Source organism: Dunckerocampus dactyliophorus, chromosome 5, assembly GCF_027744805.1.
Source record: "Dunckerocampus dactyliophorus isolate RoL2022-P2 chromosome 5, RoL_Ddac_1.1, whole genome shotgun sequence".
In the NCBI taxonomy this organism is placed as follows: domain Eukaryota; kingdom Metazoa; phylum Chordata; class Actinopteri; order Syngnathiformes; family Syngnathidae; genus Dunckerocampus; species Dunckerocampus dactyliophorus.
In genome coordinates this window covers 22,782,627-22,789,742 of record NC_072823.1, presented here as the reverse complement: position 1 = coordinate 22,789,742, position 7,116 = coordinate 22,782,627, and positions in this window count along the sequence as shown.

Sequence of the window (7,116 nt, the reverse complement as noted above, 5' to 3'; positions counted from 1 at the left end):
ATTTGCGTCTCCTCCAGACATGCTGACAGATGGAGCCTGGGCGTCCGGATGCAGGGCAGGAAAGAACAAGGGGGAGGTGGTGCCAGCAGACGGAGGAAAGGAAGTGTAAGGAGAGCCAACAACAGCAGCCACAGACAAAGTGTTTGTCTTCTATGTACAAAGAAAGAAAGAAAGTTAGCTAACAGATGTTAGCCATGAGAGACACAAAGATGGGCCAGAAATGTCTTTTATTTTCCAAACCACTGACCTCGTCTTCTAATGAAGGATGCATTTGTCAAGGAATAACCATGCAAAATATATATATATATATATATATATATATATATACATTCATACATAACAAAAATGTAAATAAATACAAATCTCAATTGTAAATTAATTACATTTTTTTAAATTAAAAACATTAAAAAAATTAATTAAAATTAAAATGTAATTTTAAAAAAAGTATAAATACAATTTAAATATTGAAACTCAAATTACAAACTAAAGTAAAAATACAATTAAAAATATTAACATAGTAATAAAAAATAAACTCATATAAAATAATAAAAGAAATAAAAATAAAATAATAAAATAGTAATTGTGGCCTGGCATTTTAATAACAACTGTGGTTTTATGTTTAAAAAATTAAATTAAAAAGTCTAGAAATAAGTTTGCATACTATACGTCATTTTGTTTTCTGGATTACAAAATAAAACATTACAAAAAATTGTTGTTACTCGTTTAATTATTTATATTTTATCAATATGTAATTGTCTTTTATGGTGTGATGTGTTACACTGGACTAAGCTACGCTCGCCTGTGATGACGAAAGTCAGTCAGGAGAATCTCGCAGTTCAGTAAAGTTGTCCACCACTGCTCTGTCAAGAAGGTCGGGTGGAGTGAAAGCAGACGGCGCTCCCATCAATCCAATTAAGAGAGGATGGAGAGATGAGAGAGGACAAGAGGAGAGATGACAGGAGATCCCGCAGTCACGTAGCTGCACAACAGTGCATTGTGGGACATGACCTACAAGACACACTGCAGTCTATACCACCGGTTCATTCACAAGATAAAGACAGTAAATGGACAGATATGGCGCCTTTTGTCCATTTGTGAGGTCCGGGGTCACTGATGTTGGACTTGAGAGAGGGCCTGGCTTGTACATGGTGATATTCCGCACCGAACTCCCCCAAACATGACTTTATGGAACGTGCTTCGTGCACTGGAGACAGAAAAAGGACCTTCCCACAAGGTTGGACGAATGAAGAATGAGGATTGAGGGACAAATTAAGCAAGCAGCTGACTGATCTTGTTGTTGTTGTTGTTGTAGTGCGCTGCCAGGAGGTGAGGCGGGGCTTAGAGCAAACACTTTCATCACAGCCGTGTGAGTGTGAGCCGTCCTCCACACGGACGCCACGCCAAGAGAAGACAGGAGGTTGTCTTAGCCTGGCCCCTCCCCTCCTCCGCCATGCTTGTTGTGATGATCAATGGCATGAACGCCTGAGTGCACGAAAGCTCCTTATGCTCATTGGAGGCTGAAAGAGGATATTCGCCTGGAAACGGCCGCACCTACTACGCCTTACATTTACTTTGTCAACTTTTAAACCCCGATGTCACTCAGGAGACACGAGACCTCCTCCAAGGCTTACACAGCACTCTCTACCATTAAACCATAATGTTTACAACAAAACAAACAGTACTGCTGTTCATACAACTACTAACATAACCGGTAATGATAGTTCATGTATCAAGCCAACACTTTGGATGTTCTTTCAATCGGACACCAAAAGAGTAAACAGTGTAGCGTGACAGGAAGGACATTGTGATCCCATCACCTTTCACCTACACGAGCAGGATATGCAGACACTTCCTTATCTGAGGAACAGAGATGGATTGTTCCCACGTTCCGCTCCTCTTTCCACAAAGCGGATGAAACAAAAGGGGAAGCGTAGCGTAGGCGTAGGCGTTGGCATTGGCGCGTCCGACTGAGGATGGTGGCGCACTTTTGCTGTTTATGTGTGCACGCAATGTTTGGACACCACCATTGTAAAAATACTCGAAGTAATGTTAATGAGCACATTTGATTAAATAGGTGGTTTATTGTGGTTCTTTTTCAAACACTTCTACTGGTATTATATTTAGTGAATGATATATACATATTTAAAGTCAATTGATCATATTCATATTATTATTCTATTATATATTTAACACATGATCTTTATGACTGTCTTTACTTTGTCTTTTTTTTTTAAACCAGTGATGTTCAACCATGGGTGCGTGTAACCGTATTGGTACGCAAGCAAATTGCAGGGGGTACATGGAAATATTTAATTTCCAAAATGATAAGTAAATATTCTCAGTCATTTCATAGTATGCCAGGCAGTAAAGTGGAACATGTGCGCTACATCTAGTTTCCCCACGGAGGCAATAACCTGTGGCACAGCTACTCATGGTACGACAAAAAGGCTCTGGGATATTTATAATGTATTTATTTATTTATCGTGATATATTACTTTATGACTGGTCATTTTTTAATTTGACATGTTTTTGTCGTTTTTACTATTAGAATTTTGTAACTCTAACAATTTAAAGATATTAATACTTTTATATAAATTAAATGATAATTATTCTATTAAATATTTTATTTTTTTACACTTGAAAGCAGAGATTTATTATATTACTTGATTTTTATTTTGTGATATGATTGCATATTATATTATATATTAGTACTGCATTATGTTATTGAGTTTTATTTTATGAAACAATTCTATTTGTTTTTGCTATTGTGACTTTCTAATTAATTATAGCTACAGTATATATTTAAATGTAATGAATATATTTTATTTTTCACTTGAGTTATTTTAGGATTTTTTAAATTTTTACTATTGATTTTCTAACTATTGCTATATAATATATTATATTCATGATATATACTTTATAACTTTATTATATACTTAAGTTATATTATAAGACATAAGTTATATTTTATGATGCATGTTTGTATTATTGTTTTTCCAAAGTTGCAACTATAATTTAATTCACTATATAGGTGCACTGTAACCATGTATATTTAAATTAAATCAACATCATTGTATAATAATTATATGTATTAGTTACTTCTATTTTATTTCTATTTATAATATTGATACATTTTAACGTTATTATGTTTGTATTACATTTTTACTGTAAGAGCCAATGTTGGAGTTGCAAGTTGACACTAATGAATGAAGTTTTTGATATTGGAAATCCATTTTTGAGGCGCTTGTGGACTTCCTGTGTACAATTTGTACGCTTCCACTCAAATTTAAAGAGAGCGGACGGAAGGCCCTCATCCCCCGAGCACAAACATCATGCGGCCCCGTTTGCCACGCGTCCGCTTCTTGGCATGTTTGTTTCCTGGTTAGACACCTCATGTGACTGTCAGGACACAGGATGTGCACATGATGCAGGAAGTGAAAGGCCAAACAAATAATGCTTTATTGGCCAGAGCAGGGGGGGGGGGGCATCCTGTCAGAGATCCTGGTCAACATACAGTAGAACCATGACAACTAACATGTCTTCCCGTTCACTTTTTCTTTGTTTTGTGAGGATGTCCTAGCATGCATTGCATGCAATCACAGGCTTGTTGTCACTTCCTGTTGTACAAAATGTACAAGCGAGGTGGACAATGGGTACCTTGGAGGAAGAAAAACAGAAGCCCTGAAGGCTAACCTCCACTGCCAAACACACACACACACACACATGCATGCAACCTCCTATTTGAACAGGTGCAAACAGGCGTTGGACAAAGTACACTTATCCAACACTGAGATCACTTCCTGTCTGCAACACTAAAGGTTTGCGTGGGGTGGACGGACGGCCGGGTGCAGGGTCCAACTCACCCGGGTGGATGACAGTTTGGTGGAGCCACCAAACTACAAGGAATCAAGAGTCGATTCACTCTGTGGGAGTTAAAAGAGCCGTTCAGACAGCGACTGTAAGTGAAAGCAGATGAAAAAGTTTTAGTTACTTAACCGTAGTGACATTTGTTACTTAACAGTGACATCGCCAACTAGTGGCCTGGCATGAACATTACACTCCCTTTTCAGTACTTCATGCAGCAGTGCGAATGAAGTGAAACATTCCTGTCTTTGTCTTTTTGTACATATTATTAGTTTATTACTCCATAATACAATCTGTGCACTCCTCTTCGCAGCTCTGTGAGAGAATGAACAGGATTGTCTTTGTTGACCATACATGAAAATGGTTAAAAACAGCAACTTTTTTCTCAATGTTCGTTTGGGGTGGGATTGGGGGGGTGGGGCCTTGAGGGACAAAAACAAGGACGACAATTAACAAAAACAATGCCAACTTTTCAAGCTTAACATACTTCCTCATCATGTGTCAAGTCTTTATGCGTATGCGCATATGTAATACTGCCAACTAGTGGCCTGGCATGTACACTGCAGCTGCAACGCAAAGCTGCAATGTTTACTACAAATGAAGTGTTATTTTTCAGCCTTTTGTTTTGTTAGGGTAAATCACTACACACAAAGTGCAGTTTCAGAGACAACAGCGGACTGGAACTAGCTTGAAGGACAAACATGAATACAAACTCATGCCGCCTTCCTTTCAATCAACACGCAGCACCTCCAGGAAGCTATTATCTTGTTACAAGAACACAACACGATGCATTAGTGTGCGTGTGTGTAAAAGGAGGCCTGTGTGTACTGAAGAGGATGGAAGTGTAGGTGGGAAGTTAACAGTTTGCACGTGACATGTTAGTGAGAGCTCGTTTCCTCTCAAAAACTTGTCTAGCGACTCAGGAGGGGTCAAAATATTGGGAACCAACCTCAATAACAACCATGTTGAATGAATACATCAGTCTATCAGTGTTGCTATCCTTGTTAAGGTTTTTGTGTAGGAGCTCATTGTGAAGTGGCCATTAAGTTTTCTGCCATAAACAATGTTCTTCCTGTTCTGTGGAAACTCCCTGAAGATGATCCCATTGCGGAACATATTTCCTCCTTCCTTCCAATTGGGAAGCTTCTACCTGGATCATGTTTCTGACAGCTGATTGGTGGACCAAACAAGCAGCTGGCCAGGTTTTCCTTGCCTTTCCAGGCTCATGTTTCATGTTTTCCACCGCATCTGCTTCGTGCGCCATGACACATCTCGTCCTCCCTCACAGGCCAGCGTCTCCGTGGGCGAACCGGATCTAGGCTTTTATGTAAGCGGGTGGAGGAGGAAAACCATGAAAGCCGGAGAGGAAGTGAAGGATGTGGTGGAGAGGTTTTGGTTTTTACAGCTTCCTGCCAACGCTCGCCACAGCTCCTCCATGAGAAGTCAGGACAAGTCACACAAGCGTCAAGTTGCGGTCATATTGGCATTGTTACATCAGGCCTACGAAAGAGACGTTAACCAGTCCTCAAACGTTAAAGCATGTCCAGAACATATTTCAGGGTTTGTCTCCATTGCATAACATCAGTTAAAACATATTTTCCACCATATGATTCAAAATGATGGTTTTGTTAACATTATTGTCCAATTACAGCCATAAATATCCACATTTGAATGCATTTTTTTAGATTACATGTTGTGCTATTTTTCATTTTTATCTGAAAAACATCCAAAATTGCTTTTTCGCATAAAAAAATATGGAGATACAGTGGTGTGAAAAAGCATTTGCACCCTTCCTGATTTCTTTTTGTCACGCTTAAATATTTCAGATCATCAACATTTTTTAAATATTAGTCACTGACAACACAACTGACCACAAAATGCAGTTTTTAAAAATGAAACTTTTTATTGTTAAGGGAGAAAAAATTCAAAATCTGCATGGCCCTGTGTGAAAAAGTGATTGCCCCTAAACCTAATAACTGGTTAGGCCACCCTTTGCAGCAACAACTGCAGGTCCTGAAGCAGCAAAACAGCCCCAGACCATCACACTACCACCACCATATTTTACTGCTGGTATGATGTTCTTTTTCTGAAATTAATTACTTTTACACCAGATGTAATGGGACACACAACTTCCAAAAAAGTTTAACTTTTGTCTCGTCAGACCATCCATCCATTTTCTATACCGCTTCATCCTCATTAGGGTCGCGGGGGCATGCTGGAGCCTATCCCAGCTGACTTCGGGCGACAGGCGGGGTACACCCTGGACTGGTCGCCAGCCAATCGCAGGGCACATATAAACACAACCATTCACACTCACATTCATACCTATGGACAATTTAGAGTCTCCAATTAACCTCACCTGCATGTTTTTGGAATGTGGGAGGAAGCTGGAGTACCCGGAGAAAACCCACACACACACAGGCAGAACATGGAAACTCCACACAGAAATGCCCAAGGGAGAATCGAACATATATATATATATATATATATATATATATACGGTGGTTGTTTTCTGGCCGTGCGGTGGTCTATATATATATATATTTTCCCAAAGATCTTGGGGCTCATTAAGTTGTTTTCTGTGTATGTTTTTTCAGCACTACTTTGTGCTCTATAGCTGATGTAATGTGAATTACTACTGTGTGGGATCAATCAAGTTCTTATCTTAGCCATCTGAGAAGATCAAATACATTGTTTTTGGTGTTTCCCAAGTATATTAGTGCGTGTGTTTATGTATAAACGAGAGGCATTAACTTAAATATCTTTGTAGAAAAGTGCTTTATGAAAGTAAATACATTTATTTGTATTCACTTACAGTGCAGCCTTGCCACATCCAATATGGCCGCGACGTTGACGTAAGGCTCTACGTCAGGGGTAGGGAACCTATGGCTCGGGAGCCAGATGTGGCTCTTTAGATGACTGCATCTGGCTCTCAGACATTTCTTAACACCATAAAATGTGTTTTATTTTAATTTGTTTTCCTGACATTTTAAAGTAAAACATTACAGAAATCAGTGTTAAAAAATAACATTTAAAATACGCACTCTAATGCATTTTAATCCATTTGATTTTGTAGCGCAATGCCAGCTGTCCTTCCCATTTTCCAGTGTCAGACACCAAAACTTGATTATTGGGGTCGTCCCTCCTTTAATCAAATAGTCAGCTAGCTAACTGTGCAACCCTTTTGACGAAAAAGGGAAAGAAAGATACGGAGTAGGGCGCAAAACCATGCAGCAGCAGAAGTTGCATTAA